The following is a 25,203-nucleotide window of genomic DNA, read 5'->3' on the forward strand; positions in this document are numbered from 1 at the left end:
ACACCATGGAATACTACTAAGTGAGACAAATAGATGAGCTATAAATATCTGCAACAATCTGCATGAATCTCCAGTTATGGTGAATGAAAAAAAAATCTACAAACGTGCCAGTCTTTACACTTGATCTTAGCCAAAAGGCCGAGAATCGATAAACGTGCCAGTCTTTATATAACATTAATGAAAAGACAAAATTATAGACATGGAGAACAGATTAGTGGTTGCCAGGGATTAAACATGGTGGAGATGGAAGGAAGTTGGTGTGGCTGTAAAAGGGAAATATAGAAGATCCTTGTGGTAATGGAAATGTCTAGTATCTTGATTGCATCAATGTTAATATCCTGGTTTTGTTATTGTACTAGAGATTTGGAAGATATTATCATTGAAAGCAACTGGATGAAAGGTTAATGGAATCTTTCTGTATTATTTCTTACAACCACATGTGAATCTATTATACAATGATCTAACAATAAAAAGCTTAGATTTAAAAAGTTAAAGGATGAGCACAATCTGGGAAAGGAATATGTCAATTTGTCAGTTATCGGATGAGCCTTAGAACCTTGACATCATAATGGTGAGTGATCCTGACTACTGAGGAATCCTCAGGCTTCAAAGATTTGCCTGTGCTGCTCTGCGAGGTGCTGCAGACATGACCGATTTTCAGTACCAAGAATGGAAGAATGAAGGATGTTCACATCAATCGAAAAGGTGGTCATTTAAGGCTTCACTGCGCAAGATAATTCTTTTAATGTATAATTTTTGATCATCAAAAAAGTTTTCTGTCTTGTTTCCTCTAAAACATATGAACTGATTCTTAACTTTAGAATGAGTTTTGTGGAGTTAGTCATGTTCATGAGATTTAGTGCTGCTGAGCTCAAGAGAGGTGTCTTTGGAGTCTCAGGGAAGATACTTTCTTGGCTCCATAGAAGACAATTTTCTGTAGGTCTACGAAAATGTCTGCCCTATTTTTAAAAGACTTTTTCTGATGTATTCGATCTAGCTGGTATTACCTATTATGACCACAGAGTATTATTGGAGCTTGATTATAGCTCAACCAAATAATATTTAAGCACTTTGTTCAGTTAAGCAACTTTTCGACGTTTCCAGTATTATTTGGTCTTCTTTAGCAGTTTTTCTACCAAAATTTAAATATTTATTTCAATAAGATGGGAGTCAATTTTCCAGGATCCTCAGTTACCTAAATTTTCATGCTGATGAGGAACCAAATTTTAAATACTTGTTTGCAAGTCTCTATATAATTTTGTTTTCTATATGTTGGGATGTCTTGTGTCTGTGTGCTTATTTTTATTTTTATTAGAATTTAAATGCTTGGTATGCAAAAAATATCAGATCCATCTGAGTCTTTTTTTGTACAGTGCAGCATAGTGGCTTAGGTAGAGTAAATGTTAGGTGCTTCAGTGGAAAGATACTTCTAAAAAGTATAAATTGGTTTAAAACATTAGGGAAACATGATTATATTTTTAAAAATAAAGTGAAACCCTATCTCTAAGGATGACATATCTGTGACTTTTATTCAGAATTAACTAGTAATAAATATTTATGGAGCACTTTACAGTTTAAGAATGCTTTTCATAGCTTACTTCATTTTAAGTCTCATTATAACCCTATGAAGATACTATTTTTCCAGATTACATGTTCTATTTTATTACTATCATTGACATTTTGCCAGATTAGAGACCTGGTAATTCAAATTGTTTTAATGGTTTTTTGACATATATTACATATGCAAAGCATAGTGTATATTATATTATTAACTTTAAAACTCTCTCCAAGGACACTTCAAACATAATCTTCTGTGGCTCTTGGCTCCACCCTCTAGGCCCTTGGTTTTCTCTCTGGACTTTGGGCACTGCTTTCTGTGTCATGTTTACATTTTCATGAAAACTAGCACATGTTTGCAGCAGAGTAGTTTTATCTTGTCTATTTTCTGCCAATAGGATTGGTGGGTCTGACAGCCTTCTGTTATTCTGCACTCTTTCTGTCCTTTTCGAGCCAACTTGATGGTGTTTCTGCTAATATAAAATTCTCAAGAACTTTATGGGTCTCCATAGTTAGCATTCCTACTTATTGCCTCATTAGCTAGAAGTTAGGTCTACCAAGTTTTCGGACATAATCCCTTTGTGTTTTTCTCTGCTGCCTAGATGGTTGCAAGACAATGCCCCTAAGCTTTTTGAGTCCTTCTGGTCATATTGAAGGGATCTATGACCCACATCTTTAATCTCTTCAAAGAGCCTTTTCTGTGCCTGAGTACTGTCATCATTTGATCTTTATGAAGGTTTAGTAACAGATTATACAATCACACTCTGTATTTTTCTATGCCACATTTTCTGAAGCATCGTCTTAATTTTGCCATCTTTGGCATCAGGATAGGGTGAGAATCTCCCAACTCCTCAAGTGTGGGTTCTCTTTCATTGAACAAGTTTGGGTTATCTTTTGTTGAACAATTTCTCTTTCAACTTATCTTTCTCTTCTCACGTATTACTATAAGTAGCAAGAAAAAACAAAAAACACTTCCTTCAACTATCTGCTTGAAAATCTCTTCACCTAAAGATCCAAGTTCATCATTTAAAAAGTCCATTTTCCACATAACTAGAGGGCACTATTTTACTAAGTTTTTTGCCTGCTTATAACAAGGATCTCCCCTCTCCACTTTTCAATAGCGTATTTCTTCTGAGCCCTCAGCAACAGTGCCTTTAAAATCCATATTTCCACCAACAGTTGTTTGTTTGGGGTGAGGTAAGTATTCTCTAAGGCAAGTTAGATTTTTCCCTATAATACTCCTCAGTGTCTTCTGAACCCTCACTAGTAGAGTCTTTAATGTCCATATTTTTTGCTAGCAGTCTGTTCAAGACAATCTAGATAGATTTTTCCATTATGCTCCTCAAAATTCTTCCAACATCAACTTACTGCTGATTCCAATGTTGCTTCTGCATTTTAAGTGCTTATTACAGTAGCACTTCACTTTCAAGTATCACAATCTGCATTTGTTTTTTAGCCATTATAACCAATTACCATACATTTAGTGGCTTGAAGCAACAAGAATGTATTATGCTGCAGTTGCATACATCAGAAGATAATGTATTCTTGACTGGGTCCTCTGATTGGGGTCCCATAAGATTGATCAAGGTGTTGTCAAGGCTGCATTTCTTACTGGAGGCTCTCCAGAAGAAATTGTTTCTGATGAGCTCTTTCAAATTTTGGGGTAAATTCAGTTACTTGAGGTTGTGTATTGAAGTCCCCTTTCCTTGCGAGCTGTCACCCAAGGCTGGGGTTTGTTGCTAGAGCCTAGCAGTATTTCTTCTCATGCTTTCCATGTGGCTCCTACCAGCAGTGATAGATCGACCATAATTTTTAGCATTGTATCACCCTTGAAATTTGGCATAAAACTCTATCATATGTTTGACTACTGACTCTTTGTTTTGTTGTGTTCAATGTCTTGCAGGAAAAGCTCTTTTTCTGAGATGGACACCCACAGTGAGAAGGGTGCCAATTGTACCCTGCTAATCCATGGCTCTGTAGAACTGGAAAGAGGCTGGAGGAGGCACCTCTTTCTGTTTAGCAATTTGTTGCTTGTGTCTAGTAGCAAGTACATGTACCTGACATGCTCTCCCGATTATCGTAAAATGCATTTTTACTAACAAATTGCATTTTCACTAATCCTTACTATATGAAAATATAATTTTTTCTTCTGCTTTTGCAAATGACTTGATTCTTCATTTACTCAACAGGTATTCTTGGAGGCCCTGTTGTGTGCAGCATCCCTGTAGAGAATATAATCAAGAATGTGCCAGGCAGGGTCCCTCTTGCCTGGGGCTTAATGCCAGATGATAAAACTAAGAGAGTGGAAATTACAGATTGTGAATAGTGATTCTAAGAAGGAGACAGATAGGGTACCATGTGGAGAAGGTGTCACAGGGTTAGAGAGGTATCATCCAAAAGGGCCTCTGTGAGGTGATGACATTTAAACTTGAGCTCTGCGATGAGAAGCACCAGCATTCCTCGACCAGGTGACTGAACCTTCTAGGCTGAGAGGACAACAGGCTTATGGTGGGTGCAGCTTGGTCCTTTGGAGGGAGGGGCTCAGAGAAGGCTGATGTGACTGTATACAAATGCCTGGAGACATGATGTCAGATACCAGAGTTGTCACACAGGTCTTCATAGGGCATAGTAAGGGGTTGGAATATTATTCTGAAGGGTCAGTAGGGGAATGACCAAATCTGGTAAATATTTTTAGTATATTGTTCTGGCTGTTGGTAGATAATGGATTGGAGGGCAAGGAAAAGTGGAAGCAGGGAGACTAGTTAGGGAGGCAATAGTTCTGAAAAATGATGACAATGGCTATATATTGGAAGCAACAATAGAAACAAATGGTGCAGAAGGCAGATTTAGAATCTATGTTGGAGGCAGAACCAACTGCATGTACTTTCCTCTCCACATGCAACACAAATGCAGTACTAGAAAAATGATGATTTCTTAACAAATATCTGACATCAGGGAGATGGAAAGAACTGAATGGATGGCCATCTGTTTACCTGCTACATTTCTGTTTTCAATATTTATAAAATATCATGAAAAACAAAGAATATTTCAACACGTAAAATCACATCACAAAGTTTTGTAATCACCAGGGCAGAAAAAAAAAAAGAAAAAAAAGAAAGAAAGAAAAAAAAAAAAAAAAAAAAAACCTTTTCTCTGCTGCCCTCATCCTGGTTTCCAATTAATCTGTGTCATAGATAAGACATCAAGTGATCAAGTGATAATTTTTTAAATGCCATATTTAACCGGGGTGGCAGTCATGATAGGTATGATTTATCAGGGGCAGATTATGTGTCAGGTTTTATGCTAAGGACTTTATGTGCCCAATCTTGTCTAATCCTTACAGCTGCTCTTGTAAGATTGAGATGGGGCTATTTTCCATATTTTACAGAGGCACTTGAGGCTCAGAGGTCTAATGGCTTCCCTCATGTCACCACGTTATTAGTTAGTGGAGTTCACATTTGAAATTCGATCTGTTTATTTCAAAGCATAGGCTTTTACCCAACATGTAGTGCTCCTGCCTCTATTCTTCATTTCTTTTTTTTTTTTTTTTTTTGGATTTTATAGAAGATTCCACAACTATTTGGTTTTTCTCTTACCAGCAAAATCGACCTTTCCCTTGCAGTGAGAAAAAGACCAACTCGCATCTGCTTGGTATCTAGTAAAAAATGGAGCAGATTGCACAGTGAGTGGAAAAATGAATGAGAAGTCCAGCTATGAAAATAAGTCAGAGACAAAAATGAAGACAATAAAATATATTTTGGATAAGCGCATTGCCTAAATATGTAGCTGTCAAGCTGGTGAGGTCATAAAGAGAACAGTGAGGTCATAAAGAGAACAGAAGATTGTCTAGGTCTGGGCGTGAGGTCCAAGTGAAGTGCCCTGAAAGAGCCACTGATAGAGAATAAGTTACTATTGAGATATATTTTTAGATTAGTTACCATTCTCTGTATTTAACCCAGGTAAGTAAATATAGGAAACTAAAATTTACTGGAGAGACTCACAGGACCATACTAGGAATATCTCTGAGGGCTCATCTAGTTTTCCAAAGTACCTTCCAAGACAAGTATTATCATCTCCAGGTTTTAGATATGAAAATGGAGGCTGAGAAAAGAACAGTAAGTGGCCCAAGATCATACACTGGGAAATTGCAGGAGAGACTGGAGTTCCTTGGACTGGAGTCCAAGGCTGTGCTCTTCCTGCTACCCCTTATTGTAACCAACCGTGCTCAGCCTGAGAGATAAACAAGCAACCGGAGTTCTCATTCTCTGCTTCTTAAGACCTTGGCAACCACTCATGTTTGATTTTTAAGGGACACATGTTTTACTTTACTTCTTTTTTCTTAACTTTTGTAATTATGATAGTATTTAGGGAGAGTAGAACTTAATTTTCTTACCAGAAGCCATTTATGTCCTAGACACTGATAACCCCTTAATGGGTTTTATAGAACCTGTAGTGTTCTGCTAAAGACATTTCCTATAAAGACAATGTTCCCTCTCTGCTAGAAAATTTCATATATTTAAGAGCTGAATTTTTATTTTGCTTGGCTCATTATTACACACACGTGCAACATTTTTCATTTTTTGAATACTGCCTTGAGACCGTTCTTTGTATCCATGCAAATGTTTTCATGATGTGATGAAATATATATAAGGTTATTTAGTAATATCCTTGTTTAAGATAGGCTGTTCCTGAAAGATCATTTTTATATACATTCTACATTCATTGGGATTATTAGAAAGTGTAAGTCATTTAAAACATCTGAATTTGGTTTGTAAGTCCAAGGTCTTTGAGATAGAGAAAACAGATTTTTTGAGAAAGTGGCTATCAGCACTGAATGCTACCGCCTTGTACAAGTTTTTACCATAGTATTTAGGAAATTAGCTACAAGTGTTTCTATAGCAAACATTTGGGTACATTCATGATTGTGATTAATATTACAAATTTTTTTGAGAAAGAAAAACTGCTAAAAAGAAATAGCCGCTTGCAGTAACAAACTTACTTCTTCCCTTTCACATCTCATTCTTAGATGGAGGTTATGTTATGCCTTGAATCAATTAATCTGTTAAAATTAATAATCTGAATGTGGTGCCTAGTTTTTCCACTTATCCATAAAAAGGGAGTGGAATCATGTAGGTTTCACTGGGCCTCAGCTCACCTCCGGGCTCTGGTTGGAAGCTCTCTCACTTTTTATGTTGATGCTACAGTAATCAACTCAAGTGGAAAAAACAGTTAATCAATTGCCACATTAGTATTTTGTCAAAATAAGTGAATTTTAGTTTGTGTGTAATAATAAAGAGGATTTAAATGTTTGTTTCTTCACAATGGGCTCGATGTTAATAGAAAAAATTGTTTTGAGATTGTCATTTATTTTATACTACATTAGAAAATTCTGCTCTCAAATATTAAAGTCAGACGAGGCCTTTATGATTACTCTTTATATTCATTAGAATGACAAATAGAAAGTTGTTTTTCCAATAAAATTATGACTTTTATTTTTAAGACAGAATTTGCTTTATAAATATTAAGGTATTAATACTAGTGGAAGTCCATGAAGAATTTACAAAAAGAAAGAGGCTGTACTTAGCTCACACCCTCTTTAGCCACCATTGCCATCTTATTTAGCTTTTAAGAAAATAGAGAATGAAAAATTAATTTTGTTTAGGTCAAAAATGAAGATGACTATTGACTTATTATCAATGGAATTACTAACAGATACTTAGGGAATATGCCACGACCCGTACTCAGAAGGTTCTAAGGGAACATCTCTATCTTAGAACTGTGGAAATATCCTTAGAATCCTGTAAATTTTCATGGTTCACTAGGGTTTCCACTCCAGTATAAAGACAGGTAGATCTCCTCCTCATCCTCCTCCTTCTCCTTTTTCTTCTTTCTCCTCTTTCATCCTACTTCTCCTTCTCTTCTTCCTCCTCCGTTTTCTCCCTCTTCTCTTCCTTCTTCTTCCTCTTTCCCTTCTTCTGCTGCTACCCCTACTCTTCCTCATCTTCCTCCTCCTCCTATGAGCCAGTTTATGTTAGATTCATACTTTCTCATTTCTACTGAAATAGCATTAACAGTGTCAGTGATTGAAGAAACACAGAGGGACCCTATGAGAATCCATTTGAACACAAAGCTATGTTGTAATACATTTTAAACATTGGGTAGCTAGCTTTGTTGTTATAATGCCATGAGATTTATCCCCTCATTCTCAAAGAGAAATTCCATCAGGAAACCTGATGACTCTGGGGAAAAGAAGGGTGAGGTTAAGAATGATGAAAGGACTGTTCTTCCATGCAAGAGCTTTAGGAGGTGGGTCAACATCTACAGATGCTAAGTAATTTTGAGGATAGGCTTGCAAGTTAGGTCATCTGTGTTACAATGCGGGCAATTTATTTAAACTCTCCATGAGTTTCTTCATCTTTAAAATGGGGCAAATGGCTACTATTTGATATAACTATTTGAGGAGTAAATAAAATAAAATAATGTGCATAAAATATTTAGAAGACCTATTAGCACATGGTAGATGCTTAATAAATATTGTAGTGGAATGGAAACTATGTTCTGGAATTTAATAACTCTTTGGTTTGGTTTCAAGGAAGTGGGTAATCTTAGCACTTTATTGAACTAAAGGGAAAAGTACTCAAATAAGTTATTCAGGTCAATATATATGGAAGTTTCCATACAGAATCTTAGGTATTTGTACAGATAGATACCTACATTAGAAAATTTAAAAATCTGTAAAAACAAGCAGGTGTGTGTCTGTATTCTGAACAGAACATATATTTTTAGTTGATTAATACCTTTAGAGCTGCTACCGAGAAAAATAATTTTATATGATAATTTTTGTGTTTCATAAAAATCTTCAGATACACAAACATAGGGTAAAAAATGTTGAAAAATATAGAAAGATGCCACACTTTATCACAAGGCACTTTTCTATCCTATATTCTTATAATCAATGTGCCCTAAGCTTTGCATCTAGATTATTCTTCATGTATGCTTCCAGCAAAGTTATTTCCATTTCGTAAATTCCATTGAAGAGTTTTAACATTAAGTGCCCCATGAATGAATGAAGTCACAGGGAGATTTCCACATGAGATGTCTTTGATCTTGTTGTAGCTTTACTGTTTCCATAAGTACTTCTGACCAGTGGGAAGTCCCCGAGTACTGTGCTCACGGTGCCTGGGAATCCTTCATCAGGCTTATAGCTATTTAAAATGCAATAACTCTTTAAAATTTGTAAATTAACCCAGGAGATATGGTGGTTTCTCTGTTAGAGGTCAAAAGTGGATTAGGCAGAAATGGTCAAAAAGTAATTTCACTGCTGACAAAGTCGATCACCTTCTTACTCTCTATAGATAAATGAGAAGTGTGTCCATCACTTACATAGAAGACCCGCTGGCCCCTGGTCGGGGTTGGTTTGGTTTTGTTTTCTAAGTTAGATTCAGTCTGTAGGCCATAGTGTTTCAGTTTTAACCAGAATCTATTAAAAAAGCAGCATGAAAAAAATCTTAAGAAAGGAAATTTAAAATAACCTATGCTTTAAAGGCTAGAAAGTATTACGAATATCAGAGTTAAAATGTGTTTTACGTCCCTCTAATCCAAGATTATATTTTTTAGTCTCTCTCTTTAAGTACAACTTTTATAAATATTTTTAAAAATCATGCACTTTTAAATTTTTGTTCAGACCCTAAATTTTTTGAAGTAAGCAAGACATAGATAATAAATGAATTAGTGGCTCTGTAAAAAAACAGTATCTTTATAAGATGAAGTATGGTCCATAGCTGTTTTCTACCTTCCATAAAGTATGTGGCCAGGCTTCTCTCAGGACACACTTTGTAAATGCCCATCTGGCTATTCCATGTTATGTGTCCAGTAATAGAGATGAATGAGGCATGCTTTGCCCTGGAGCAGGGAGAACTGGTGTCTTCCCATGAGCAGAGCTGCTCCTACAACATTTAAGAAACAAACAGAGATTGTCTTTCTAGGTATAGAATTTTTTGCTTGATTGTCTTTCTAGGTATAGAATTTTTTCTGATAAAAAATAAAATACCTCTGAACAAACTGTGGACAGCTGACTGTGTGGACAAAGTCAGGAAAGGCCACACCCGTGCCAAGAGGTGCCTTTTCTTGGGCTGGCCCATAGTGAATTTCATGGCCACCTTCCAGTAAGACCGCAGCTACTGGTAAGACCCCAACTTGGACCTGTGTTAAAGGAGTTAGCTATGAAAGAACACAGTCAACTTCATAGTGTCTAGGACAGGTAGAAAAATGTAATTAAAATTTTCCCTGAACTTTCTTGAAATGCAAAACATTATAATATGATGTCTATTAAGCCAGTAACTCACTTTTGACCTTCTCCATGACACTTATATGCTTTGTACTTTCCCCAAAGAGGTTTTTATGTCCCAATATGTGTAAATGGACGTTAAATTGTGAGAACTATTGGAACAATTTTCTTTGACTTTGATCAGCCGTTTTTTGACAGTGCTCTTTGAGTACTTGGGGAGTGGGTGTTCAGGGGCTGTGGAGAGTGGAGGGAACAAAACTCTAGGCCTCCTTCTCCAACATCCTCCTTCCATTATGCCCAGTCTTATCTGTGGTTTTAAACTTCTAGAATAGACCATTCTTCACCGAGTATTATTCAATAGTCCATTTAAGTTTGAAAAAATGCTTTTATACTCCTAAATTTATTTCCCAAATAAATAGTATTTAATGATACAAATAGACATGGTGCAGTGTCTTATGCCTATAATCCTAGCATTTTGGGAGGTGAGGTGGGAAGATCACTTGAAGTGAGGAGTTTGAGACCAGTCTGGGCCATATAGCAAGACCTCATCTTTAAAAAAAAAAAAAATGTATATACATACAAATAAAATTAATGATATCACCAAATACCGGGTTGCCTGAATTGTTATGTAGCAGATTATCATATTTGGTATCCATAGAGAGGTAACAATCTAAAAGAATAGTTGGATTAATGGAGCGTAGGCTGGTTTTCCAATATACATTCTTAGTCTGGTATGAGGATGAGTAATGTGGCTTCCTACCCTGGATATCCTTTCGTTGATATCGGGTTCACAGGGATCATGCAACATGTATCTCCTGCTCTGAGCAGCCACATGTCATACTTGTTTTACATGGCAAGGGTTCAACGTATGCACTTAACACTCTTCGTTCCTCCTCACTCCACTCCACCAAAATCTCATGCATCATCATAAAGTTGAAACAACTAAAATATTTCCAAGTTCTTAATTTACTAAATTCTATACTTCACCTATTTACTTAAGGAAAACATTTCCAAAGCTTACTGGAAACAAATACATGTTTGTATCATTCCCTGCATATCTTGTTTTCCGTGACAGATTTCCGTAAAGATGATCAGTTTCTATAGCTTAATGCCTTCGTGTTGCAGGTAAAAGCAAGCAGTTTAAATACCTTTTAATCAAAGAGAAGCCTTTGATTAGAAGGTTTCCAAGAAAGTTTTTTTAATGATGGAGAAATGTGGAAACCAGGTTTACAAGTGTCATATTGGCTATAAAGCCATGTGAATATGTAAAAGGCAATTACAACAATGCCTGGCAACTAGTTCTTTTGCTATTTGCTGTTATTACTCTTCTGCAATTCGGCCTGAGTAATAAGACACTGTATCCATGTAGGTATACAGATTGGGGGCAGCGGGCAGTGGCAATTGGGAGTGGGAGAGCTGTTGCTAGTGGATATATAAAATGTGGCAGACCCTGCGGAAAAGTTTATGGTTCCATAAGAAGTTAAACACAGAATTCCCATTTGACTTGGCAATTTATTCCTAAGTATAGATCTAAGAAAAATTTTTAAAAAAACATGCATCTACACAAAACTTTGGCACAAATGTTTATAGCAGTATTGTATTAACATATAATTGCTAAGAAGTGGACACAAACAAATGTTCATCAACTGATGAACAGATAAACAAAATGTGGTACAGGTGCCGAGGGCAGTGGGGAATGAGAGGTGAGTGACTGCTTAACAGGCATAGGGTGTGCTTTAGTGGTAATGAAATTGTTCTGAAACTAGAATGTGTAGCTGGTTTCAAAATATTATGAATGTACTAAATGTCACTCATAGGCAATTGTATGCTATATGAAATTTGCTATTTTTTTAAAAAGCTAGAGGTTTATAAGTCCTTACATGAATGACCCTTAAATTATTCTCAATTTGGATATTGAACACTGCAGTGAAATAGTGGAGAAAATATTAATCATTAGTAAGCAACAGGTGAATTGATCTCAATCAGAGAATCGTAGCAATGAAGAGTAAGTTTTCTAGGAACCAATTAACCTAGTGCAATTTATGTATCTTGTAAAGAAATAAAATATGGTGGGGTTTTTTTTTCTCTAAAAAATGTGTTGTTTCTTGGCCAAGAGTGTTCCTTCTAAATGCCACATTTCTTAAGTCTGATTTAACCTGAAAAATAATATTCTTTATATTTGAATAACACTTCAAGCTATAAGAACACTTGGAGGTTTAATTAACCCACTTTTCAGTTGTGGAAACTGGAGCTCAGAGTAGTTCAGTGACTTGCCTGTGAGGACATAGCTTGCATCACATAGTTACAATTAAGTGTTTAACTTCCAAACCAACCTGTCTTCCACTCTGAGATCTACTTCCCATCACTGTAATACTGCCTGTGAAAGAGCAGGGCCCATCAAGGCCCAGTTATGAGGATGGTACAATTTACACATGTACCCACATCAGTGACAACCAGCTGCTGACATTTTTATCTAGAACGACGGTCTTAATATGTTGTTATAAATATTTTATGTAGTTTAACTTTTTCTCCCATTTTTAAAAATTGTAGTTCTTCCGAACTAAAGGAATGCTGGTGCTCTTTCCTAGAAAGGCATTTTATTTTGTCAGTACATGTATTTTAAATATTTAACTTGTGATTAAAATGCAAATCTCTATTCACATTCCCCTTTTTTTAAAATAAATTTTTAGACTATCCTCAAACAATTTATCCTGGCTGCCTTGTAAATAATGTTCTCTCATTTACCTGCATATTTTTTTTAATTTTTATTTTTGAGTAAGTACTGATTACCACTCTCATCTTTCCCTTCTCTCCCCACTATAGATGGGAGATAACATTATTCTTTTATTTATTTTTGAGACAGGGTCTCACTCTGTTGCCCAAACTGGAGGGCAATGGCACAATCATGGCTTGCTGCAGCCTCAACCTCCCTGGGCTCAGGTGATCCTCTCATGTCAGCCTCCAGATTACAGGTGTACAACATTATGCCTAGCTAGTTTTTTGTATCTTTTTGTAGAGGAAGAGTTACACCATCTTGCCAAAGTTGGTGTCAAACTCCTGGGCTCAAGCAACCCACCCGCCTCGGCCTCCCAAAGTGCTGGGATTACAGGTGTGAGCCACCATGCCCAGCCTATTCTTAAGACATATATTAAATTTCCAAGCCAGGAATGGTGGTTTGTGCCTGTAATCCCAGCTACTCCAGAGGCTGAGGCAGGATGAATGCTTTAGACCAGCAGTTCAAGACCAGCCTGGCCAATAGTGAGACCCCCATCTCTACATTAAAATAAAAATTAAAAAATAATGGAAGAAACAAATTTTCATAAATGTAGGTTACTCTACTGAGTGATTCTCAAAGCAGCTGCTACTTTCTACTCTTGAACCCAGAAAGATGGTAGGCCTTCCAATCCAGGCAGGAGTGAATGAGAATGAGATTGGTTCTGCAGCCCAAATATTTTATTACAGAGCAACCTGTTATTTTCTGGAACATGTCTTGTTTTCCTGAAATATTCTGTGTATTTTCCCAACCCACAATTTGATCTTGCTTAGTCTAGTCATACATTTAATAAAACAACATAAATTGTACTAAAAATATTAGCAATGAAGATTCATTCGATCATAAGCTCTTAGCTAATTTATGCCACTCTGTTTGGCGCTATTATTAAATCTAATAATAAATTACATTAGGTACATAAATCTAGCCAAAGAAAAGGACTACCCAAAGAACATTGCCCTTCAGATCTTCACAGAGGACATCAAGAAATGTGCCTCTGTAAGTGGTTTTAAGACCAAACATTAAATTCAAAATTCCTGACTTAGGCAGAATGAAAGGGAGATATAGACAGAGTTGATAGAGCCAGAATGGGGAGGAAGCGAAGGAGTGATAAAGGGAGGAGAGAAAGAGTATTTTAAAAGTACCATATGGAAAACTGTATTTTTATATATTCATGAATGCTTTTGTATGTATAAAAAGAAAGTGCTAGGCAATATGAAGCAAGAGGAATCCATGTTGACTGCAGTGCTTAAGCTGGAAAGGAATATTGCATATTAAATGTCTGTAAACTCTAGTGGTTTGTTGTAGTAAAGTGATTTTCGCAAGCAGGAATTTCTTGTTGGAATTAAACTTCTTTTTTCCAATTGTCACTACTTACAGAGTAGTTTTGGTTGTTTCCATGTTTTTAAAAATGTTTATTTTATTTTTAAAAATTATTCACTTAGAAATAGTTGTAAACATACAGAAAAATACAAAATAATGCAAAGAACACCCGTATGCTATTTACTCAGATTCACCTATGTCGTAGCAGTTTACCACATTGATTTTCCATTTATTCGCATTCTTTGTCTATCTCTGTCTCTCTCTCTTTTTTCTCCATTTATGTGTATGTGTACACCTGTTTTCGAAGGACAGTTATATACACCATGGCCCTTGATTCTTAAATACCTATGCATTTTCCAAGAATAAGGTTATTCTCTTCATAACCATCATTCAGCTGTCAACTTTAGTAAATTTAACATTGGTCGCATATTTTAATCTCCCACTCACCTTCCAATTTTGTCAGTTGGCCCAAATAATGTTCCCTTTCTAGCACAGGTAATGCAGTTAATTGCTATGTCAAATATACGGAGTTTTGAGTCTTTTATTCTGAAGAATGTCAGGATTGAACTGAGCTGAGAGGGACATCACTTTCAAGTGATCGGCATGTGTCTACCTCTTTTTTTTTATGCTGTTGTTTTAAAAAAATCAAACTTTTACCTTCAAATATTGTGTAAGTTTTTATATCTGAAGTTGTAGTGCAGTAGTCAGGTTGTTCATAAAGATGACAAGATACTCTTCATATATTTTGATGGCACCTTACTCTTACAGCAGCTCTGATCATACAACATAGTATTTGTAGGAGGAAAAATGATATTTCAAAAACGCTATTTCCCGGCCAATAGCAAAAGCCATGTGAATGTTCTGACCTATTTCCAAATACCAGATGCATTGCTTGAGGGAGCTGAGACTAGAGAGGCCTCCTGTGGGGAAGGACACTCTTGTCTGCCTGCTTTGATTTCATTGTGGCAAATGGTAACATTCAGCATTTTTCATGGAGAATTGCCCTGAAATTTAAAAAACTAAACTTTATTTAGTTATAATTTACATGAAAGAAACATTTCTAATGCTTATGATTCATTTCTGAAGCTCCAAGTTTCCCTTTAATACTGCTTCATTTCATTTTATAGAAACTTTTCTTAACATTTCTTATAGTGTAGGTCTGGTGCCAACAAATTTTCTTAGTTTATTTTTAATTTTAAAAATGTCTTTATCTCATCTTCACTCTGGAAAGATATTCTCATTAGACATAGAATTTTCCTTGCCAATATTTTTATTTCAACACTTTAAATCTACTTCACTGTTTTTTGGTCTCTTTGCTTTCTGATGAGCAGTCTAACATAAGTAAACATCGATCCTCTGTCTTTGATTTTTCATCTTCTTTTTACTGCTTTCAAGATTTTCTGTTTTGTTTTTTTGGCCTTGAGTAGTTTGACTATGATGTGTCAAAGCCCAGTTTTCTTCGAATTTAGTCTAGTTGGCATTTTCTGAAGTTATTGATTTTGTTATTTTTTATGTTTTGCCAAATTTGGGAAAATTTTAGCCATTATTACTTTGAGCATTTTTTTTTTCTGTCCCATTTTCTGTCTTCTGTCATTCTGGGATTCCAGTTACATGTAAAACTTTTTTTTTTTTTTCTCTTGAGACAGGGTCTCGCTCTGTCACCCAGGCTGGAGTGCAGTGGCATGATCTCGGCTCACTGCAACCTCTGCCACCTGAGTTCAAGCAATTCTCCTGCCTCAGCCTCCCAAGTAGCTGTGATTACAGGCACTCACCACCATGTCAAGCAATTTTTGTATTTTTAGTAGAAACAGAGTTTCACCATGTTGGCCAGGCTGGTCTCGAACTCTTGACCTCAAGTGATCTGCCCTCCTCAGCCTCCCAAAGTTCTAGGATTACAGGTGTGAGCTACTGCACCTGTCCCATGTAAAACTTTTTAAAATTTCATTTTTATTTTTAGACACACAATTATACACATTTATGGGGTAAATGATGATGTTTCAATACATACCATGTATAATGGTCAGATCAAGGTAATTAGCATATTCATCATCTCAAATATTTACCTTTTTTTGTGTTGTGAGCATTCAATTTTCTCTCTTCTAGATATTTGAAAATGTATATTATTGTTAACTATAATCATCCTACAGTGTGGTAAAACCCTAGAAGTTATCCTTCCTATCTAGCTGTAATTTTGTATCCTTCAACAAATCTCTCCTTATCTTTCCATTTCCTGTGCCCTTCCCAGCATCTAGTAGCCTCTATTCTCCTTTTTAATTTCCTAAGATCAAGGTTTTTTTTAGCTTTCACATATGAGTGACAAAATGCATTTATTGAAACTGTTGATATTGTCCACAGGTCCCTTAGTCTCTGTTCATTTATTTTTAATCCTTTTTTTAATCCTTCTTCAGATTGGACACTTTCTATGGATTTATTTTCAATTTCACTGATTCTTTGATTTGTTATTTCATGTATTTTTCAGATTTAAAATGTCTGTTTTGAAATATATACTATGTCTATGATGAGATTGTCCATATTTTGTTATTTGTGAAATTATTTTTCTTTACATAATTGAGCATAATTATAACAACTGCTTTTTGTTTCATAATTTGAACATCTAGATCATCTTAAAGTTGGCCTCAGTTGGAATTGGCCACATTTTCCTAGATTTTCATATATTAAGAAACACTTCAGCTCATATGAAGAAAATAGCCACATTTCAATTTTTTAGGAAATTATTTAATAGTTTATTTTTAAAAAAATACTTGTTTATAAACAGCACTACCTACTGGAATTTATTTTGTCTACAAGGAGAACAGCATTAGGAAGAAATACACATATCTTTGTAATTATTATTTTGGACTTAATATGTTCCTTATGCCATGAAAACCCATTATCCTACACACCACATAAAGTAAGAGATGCATATTATCATTTCAAAAGAGATTTTTACTTTACCAAAGATTTCATGGTAGAATTTTAAAATTATATGAAAGGACGTTCAGACATTTTTAAAAAATAGCAGAACCTTTCCTTCTAATTAAATCCCATCCTAGAACCCAGAGCTTGCACCCTCCTAGATACTTTAGCATAAGCAGCCCCTGATATACCTGAGTTTGGGTTCTCTGAGCCCTGCCGTTGGATTCTGAGACATTTTTTCACAATCCTTAGATCTACAAGCAGCACAATTTGAAATTGATGAATATAAGATGACTTTGTTCATAAAAATCCAATTAACAGCTTTCAGGACCATCTGTCATGTCAAGCAGTTAGGCTATCAGGAAGAAAAATACAACGAAAACAATAGCAATGAATTATAAAAGGGTTTCCTCTAATTTCGTTTTTAACATCATCTTTACGGCACATGGGAGTCCACTTATGTTTTTTTGTCTTCTTTAAGCACTGTTTTATCAGAAAAAGGAGCCCTCATTATGGACGCATATGCATAGTAAATGTTCTTAGTTACATATTGCCTTATTTTAAAATAATGTCTTTTGAAATTCAGAGTGCAGTAGTTGTCATCTTGGAATCCTATTAATCCTTTTGGGTTATTTTCTGCAAATTGTCTTCCTGTTTTTATGGAGCAGTTTCTCAATGTGAAGTGCAGTAGAGAGCTATTATAGATACCCTATTCGTTGACAGAGTTGGGAATGGAACTTAAATTTCTAAAATTTTATTTAATTGCCTCAATAGATTTCAACAATGAAGTTCTTAGTAACCATGATATCTCGCACAGAGAAAATGCTTGCCACACAGGGGTTTTAAAAATGTCTTTTATAGATAGTTCTTATTCTGATTTTACTAGAACTGCATTTGTGATGTGCAAAGATATAAGCCATATGATAAAAACACAACCCGGGAAGAGAGAAGGGGCCCAGCTCCTCCTTTTTAAACGGTTCTCTCCATTGCCGAAGTGGCCTCCCGAGGCTGAGGGGCAGCCCCTGTGCCCTCTGTGAATTCTCAGTCTTTCTCTTTCTTGCCTGTGCTGTTATATCACAAGTGCCACAAGTCCTTTATTTTAAGAGAGATATATATGTTTTACTGAAATTCTTTCTACTGGCTTCATGTTATATAAAGGAATGAAAATAAATTATAATTAAGGATTCATGCTCTACATGTGCTTAACTTTGTCGTTACCTGGAAACAAGCTTTGTCTTTGAAATACAGGTAATAATTTGACAATAATTATTTAATCTTATGCATTAAAATTCCAAATTTATAGTAATTTTTCTCATTTCTTTTTTACAGTCTATAACCATAACAATAACAAATTCAGACACAACAAATGACATAATCAATATGTCACTACTAAAGCTAGCAATAACTGTAGGTTATCTATGTTATTTTTGTTAAAAACCAACTTTGATTTTTGAATTTATATATATTCAACTATATATGTCTATATGTATATGACCACACATACACACATGTGTGTTTGTATAATGAACCTCCCATCATAAGACAGCTGATTATTATAGACATCAAAGTCATATTTTATACTCCCACATTTAGGAATGGAAGGCAACAAAGTTATAATATATTTTAAATTTGGCGTGAACTGAAAGGGAAAACATAATGAAATCAGGCTACAATCTTAGAACACCAATAACATATATATTTATACATATATGTTAGTGCTCTAAGATTGTAGCCTGATTTCAATATATAAATATATATTGAAATTTGATGTATATTTAAATATATAATGAAGTATATATTGAAATTTGATATATATATCTACAATTTTAGAGGACTAATATAATTATGCTAGCACTTTGAGTTCGCACCAAATTTAAAATGGAAATACAAGACGTGTACTCATATATAAACTAATATTATATTATACCTTTGTTGTCTTCAATTCCTAGGGGTGGGAGTACAAAATACGACTTTGATATCAATAATAATCAGCTGTCTTATGATGGGTACACATATACGACAAAATTTTGTAAAATTCTTGATAAAAAGTTCCAAACTCCTCGACTGCACTGTTCTTTCCATATCTTCTTTCCTGGTTCCTCTCCTCTCACACTTATTACTCACTCTGATTATCATCCAAGGGCTCAATCTCACCATGATGAGTACTAAAGGATGTATTTTGTTGGAAGTTTGGCACAAAGAACACCTGGTTAGAAACCACATCCCCTGGATTCTGATCCTGAGAATTCGATATCTGATGCTTCTCCTGAATTTATAAAGGAAGAGTGGTGTGTGCACAAGTGCCCACAAATCCATGGCCTCCAGGTTTGCATGACTGTTTTGTTTTCAAGTGTCTGTTTACCAATCAAAAAGGGCCATGCACAGAGAAAATTGGGTAACATAAACTCATGTAGAGTCCTGAAGGAGAAACTCAATTCAGGAGATAAAGTCAACTTGGACAGCGAGTCTGTTGGTGTGGTGGCCTCTGTCTTTAAGGTAGGTAAAGTTTTTGCATTATTTATGCACAAGATATCTCTGAAGTTTTATGATTGGTTTCTCTCATCATGATTGCCTAAGAACAATAATAGGCATAGTCTTTTAAGAATCTGAAAAACTGAAAAACATTTGACAATGTCAAAATTTAAGAAAATTGATTTCCTCTGTTTTTCAAAACTTTATATGATAGATATGCTGTCCTTTCTCATCACACACCAACCTTTCCATCTTCACTCGTGATCACTCCATGCCAAATAATAACAATGATTAGTAACCCTAATACAATAAATGTTAAAATACACAATTATATATAGAGAATGTTTATAAAATTAAGCATCCTGCATTTGATGACTTCCCACTGCCTAAGACATCTCCACAGCATGCTTTGACCTTGACGTTGAAAGTGGTATAGCAATGCCTCTACTATGGTGCCTTCTTTCACCTTTACCACCCATAGCTCACTTTGGGAATATTTGTTATGCATTACCTACCACCCACAGTTATAGTTACGCAATCAGCAGCTCTCACCACGAGCCTCTTGTAAATCTGACTTTTAATGTGGGTGCAGCAGCCAGAATTAGTTTGGAATTCAGAAAATTCAATTTCTACAAAAATAGATAAGTTTTGAATCGATACAGCAAAATCACAAGTGTCTAGGTACATTTCTACAAGGGAAAATAATAAGGAATTTAATCAGTTCATTTCAGTACATGTTAACTGCTCTGAAAAAAATTATGATGATGTGGTAATGAGTAAACAGGTTTTTAAAATTGTCTTAGAATCTCAGTTACTTTTGGTCATTTCTTATCCCCATTTATGTTCAGCCGTGTGATAAATAGTAACATTTCTGTAGTGATGTATAGTGGACTGCTACTATGCTAGGACCATAGTGATATACACTAGTATGCAAATCACTAGTTGGGTGCTGTCCTCCCTGAGGTACACACATGAAATTGATTTAATATTTCACAAAGACTTAGAGTTATTATCTGCAGATTTTGCAATCTTAGTCTTGATACTATGTCAAATAACTGGAGAGTTGGTTTAAACCAGAAATGATTACATGATTTGGACTACATTGGGCCTGCCACTGTGCTGTCTATAGACAGAGGTCAAACAGCAAACACCCTTGGCATAGTCTGCTTGGCTCCTGTTCTAGCTTCACCACTCATCTCAATCAATGGACTCTGCAGCACAGAGTCCAGGAATCCAGAGAAGAGACACATGCTCTGAATGCATGTAAGTGTAGTACACATCAGAAAAAGTTGTTCCTGAACTCAGCCTCCTAGAGTCAGCCAGAGCTGGGGTGTTTCCTTCCTCCTAACATATTGGGACCCTTCCATGGGTCCCATAACTACCAGATATGGGTGTAAAACATAATCACAGTACATAGTGATGGTGTAGGAAGACTGAGACTTCACATTTTTCACTCTTCTCTCCTCAGTCCTCCAAAGCATGCCTAGCACAAACCACAGTTCAATAAATGTTAGACTGAAGGAACAATTACTGGATTTTAATCATGATAGCTGCCTAAAGGTATTTCCTGAACTAGTCACTATTAAGAGGAGTATTGGGCTGTTTAGTGAAACCAGTGGAAACAGGGTGTGCCTTTGAAGCTAGCAAAGTAGTAAGATAACTTCCCCTTTCCCTCATTGTTTTACACACACACACACACACACACACACACGAATGAAAACTTCACAAATTTTAATTGGCTCAATTGTATAGTATTAAGACTTGTTCATCAGTCCAATAATGTGAGAAATTTTCATGCACCACTTAGGAAGCTTACATTGGCATGCCTCTAGCACTAATACTCAGAGGACTGAAGTTAAGATATATCTAAATTTTGATTAAGCCTTTCTGTGGAGGGTGTTTCTGTTCTAGCCCAGAGGTTTAAGGAGTAACATGTAGTTACTCATGGGAGATTTCTGTATATATCCAGCAACTTTCTACTTATAAGTAAAGAAGTGACGTATTATACAGTTAAAGAGAGAATGAAGCTATTGAGAGAGCTTTCTCCCCAGGAACACAGATAGCCCAAATCAGAAGGTCCAGTCCTCAGCATGTGTGCATGAGCACATGGGTGTGTGACTTTAGTTCATTTGGTTCTGAAATTTTCTTGCTAGAAATTAAAAATACTGTGTCTAAATAAACAACATTTTTATGTTGATTTCTTTTTAAGAAAATGATAGGATTTAGGGTGCTTTATCACCAGATCCTGTCAGTTTGTACAAGTTTGCTAAAATATACATAAAGAAGTTTCAGACCATAGGAGAAGACTTTTATCTTCTTTCCCACCACTGCCCACACTCTGCTTGTTTGTATGCTGCTGGTTTTCGTTGGAGAAAATCCAAGCACTTGCTTCTGGGGTGTGCAAGTCAGTGGAGAGTCAGAGCTATGAAGTTGGGTAGCTAGGAAGGAAGTGAGGACTAAGCTGAATTTTTCAATGAAATGTTTTCTTTGTAATTTCTCTGACATACATTTGCCATAAAAAATAATTCTCTAATCTATGTAAGGATTTTCTTCGAAACATCCAAGAAAGTATATTTTCATCCCAACTCTTTGATAAGTGGCATGGTGTTATTGATCAGGAGAACAAGGAAGAGATAATAACTGCCATCTAGAGGTAAGGAAGCAATAATTACTGTATTCTAGGCACATTTCAAAAAACCAGCTAACATATTCTTTAAAAAAATATTGGTTTATTGTATTTTTCAGTTTTATGCACTAAAAAAATGACCAGTGCCAAAGTGGTTTATGGGGTCATACACATAGAGTCCAGTTTAAAAATAAATGAATACCTTAGTACTGTCATTGAATTCTTGTTTTTCTCCTAATATTATTAATATAGAATGTTTGACCATTGCATATTCTGAATACATAACATTGATAGGAGATGACATTCTTTGGCCCAAGAAAAGTAACAGAGGACCAATCTACCAGTGGTATAATCTTAACTTTGTCAAATAGTCAAATAACCAGAGAAATCAATATCTGCTTCAGGAACTGAATTCAATAAAATATTTTTGTATGCATTCCTGCATGGAATGAGTCTTAGATAACAGATAAGCTTTGGGTACTTATCGTGTTTTTGGGCAGGAGACAGCATTCCTGTATTGCTACTTTAGAAGTGAAGGGAGCCCTTGAAAATGAATTGTTGTTTCACATTATCAGTAAGTTTTTGTTGAACATACTATGAAATGTTACAGGGGTTTTAAATATGCTATTGGATTTTAGTAATGTTTTCCCAATTTAAAACACACTGTAGTGGTTACAGGGAAATATTTTCTGATATATTTCCTAAGACACATTTTAGTATGAAGACATATTTGAACATATTTCTCTATTCTTTTGTATTTTCACTGAGTCGTGTAAATGCTCTATGAAAAAAAGTACTTGTTTTATTTCTCTGTATTTACAACTTCCTGAGTAAAATTCCTGGCTTTAAGAGTGTGTATTTTTGTGTTTAGGCTTTTAGACCAGCTGCCAAAAGTCAATGTTGTTCTCTTGTGATACCTTTTGGGAGTGTTACATAACATTGAGCAGCATTCCTCAGCCAATCAGATGACAGCTTATAATTTATCCTTAGGTATAGCCCCAAGCATTCTTTGCTTGCCAACTCCCTGCAGCTCAGAAGTGGTAACTGAGTTCACCACAAAGGTAATGAGGTCTTTCATTGTTATTCCCTGGGGAGCAGAGTTCCCACTTTGAACCTGAAATTTAGGATATTAACTCTGAGGAACCACTTTTTTTAAGATGCACACTTTAATTACACCTCTGAAGTGGCAGTTTCCTTAATACTATTCTAGGGATGGTAGAAGGTAGAAGGTATATGAGAAGGTAGGTTGTTAAATGGGAAATTGAGAGCAGCAAGTCACTTCCCCTTTCCCATCTAGGAGATAAAACAGTAGATTAACTATACCACAGAGAGATAAGAAAGTGGTGTGACATGATAGAAAAAAAAAAATCTGTTCCTTGGAGGTCGACAAGCCAAAATTCAACTCTCAGTCTCATCACTGAGGGATGTGTAACCTGGGGCAAAGATTCCAAGCCACAGTTTCCTCATCTCAACAATGGCAGTGGTGATAACGCCCAGCTCCTCTGGTCATTACTGACACCTTATTGGTGGTTTGAATAATATCAACACTCATTTCTCCACACATATTGCCTTTCTGTCAATCGGGGCTCACAGTTGGCATTCAGGGAACTACTTGGCTACTATTTTGTCTCTGCTGCTGGAATGAGGAAACTAGTAAAACATTCTAGAATATCCTGATGGAGCTACAATATACCTAATAATAAGACCCCAGCTCTCTGCCAAGATCACCCAGAGAGCAATCCTGAGACCAGGCAACCCATGGAGAGGGACTGCAGTTAGATGAGCAGACATTTTCTCTCCAGCTGCCTCCTTCCTTCACGAAAGACCCTCAGAGAATATCTGCTTTCCAAGTTTAAGATACTTAACAAGTGAATTTCACAAGTTTTTATCCATTGGGTGCTTTATACCTTTAATTAGAGAATGTATATCATTACCCCAAACATCATATATGAGTTGCTTGAAAATTATCCTATTTTTAGGGATGTGACAATTGATATAAAATGTTAGCTATTAAGCTAAGCTATAAATTATAACTTTAGCCCACTGATTACAAGTATTTTAAGATACGTGCCCTAAATGCTGTTGAAAAGATTATAGTTGTTTATTAGAGAAAACTGGTTCATATCTTCCTACATCTACTCTGATTTTTTTCTTAAAATTCTGAATTTCATGTTTTTTCCCACTCCAAGATTCATAGTTGAAATATGATTTATAACTATGCCAAATAAAACAGCACCTTATTTTTCCCTTTTGTGTTACAGGTTTCTATTGTACAATTTCTCTTTGAAAACTGCCTCAGCATATTTGGAGAAGACATCACTTCCCTCTTGGAGAAGAGCTCAATGACTTGTGAAAACAGTGATGCTTCAGGTACCTTGAAAAATTCAGCTGGTTTTGATGAGAAACAGTGAGTGGGGCTCCCAGGAGTCATGACAGATGCTTAGACAGCGGCTGTCCTGGAGTCCAGGGCAAGCCCCAGGCACAATGATGCAGGACCCAGGACTCCATCTGCTCATTCTTCATAATATTGGCTCACAGGTCATCTGCTGAGAAGGTCATCTGCTCCTCCTTCACTGTGCTCACTGAATGAGGACATTCCAAGATCCCAGCTCATCCCATTTGAGCTTTCATTTTCCTAATCCCATGCATCTGTGTTCAGGAAAATCTTCCCACATGATATTCTATCTTCCCACATGATCTTCTATCTTCCCATTTCTTCCATGCTGTATTACATTTTTATTATTAATAATAAATGCACATATTGTGTACATGTGTATTAGTCTGTTTTGTGTTGCTATAAAACAATACCTGAGGTGTCGTCATTTATAAATAAAAGAAGTTTATTTGGCTTGAGGTTGTGCAGATTTTACAAGAAGCATGGCACCAGCGTTTGCTTCTGGTGAGGGACTCCGGAAGCTCTTACACATGGCAGAAAGTGAAGGGGGAGCAGGCAGGTCACATGGTGAGACAGCAAGCAAGAGAGATGGGAGGAAATACCAGCCATTTTAAGCCATCAGTTTTCCTGTGAACTAATAGAGCAAGCCCTCGCTCATTACCTTGGGGAGGGCACCAAGCCATTCATGAGGGATCCACCCCCATGACCCAAAAACCTCCCACTTGGCCACACCTACAACATTTCAGATCGTGTATCAAAAAGAGATTTGGAGTGAACAAATATTCAAACTATCTCATTTTGTGATGATTTGATACATTCCTAAAATATAATCAAGGTAGTTGGAATATCCATCATCA

General features: G+C 35.9%; 1 long non-coding RNA gene across 1 annotated transcript; it reads left to right on the top strand.

Moving 5' to 3' along the window:
• Positions 1–585: 585 nt before the first annotated feature.
• Positions 586–24,717, top strand: LOC126955342 (uncharacterized). Its single transcript, XR_007725900.1, has 5 exons — positions 586–705; positions 18,995–19,349; positions 21,869–21,978; positions 22,823–23,012; positions 24,213–24,717. It is a non-coding gene; the product is annotated as an uncharacterized LOC126955342 (long non-coding RNA).
• Positions 24,718–25,203: the final 486 nt, after the last annotated feature.

This window comes from Macaca thibetana, chromosome 5 (assembly GCF_024542745.1).
Source record: "Macaca thibetana thibetana isolate TM-01 chromosome 5, ASM2454274v1, whole genome shotgun sequence".
In the NCBI taxonomy this organism is placed as follows: domain Eukaryota; kingdom Metazoa; phylum Chordata; class Mammalia; order Primates; family Cercopithecidae; genus Macaca; species Macaca thibetana.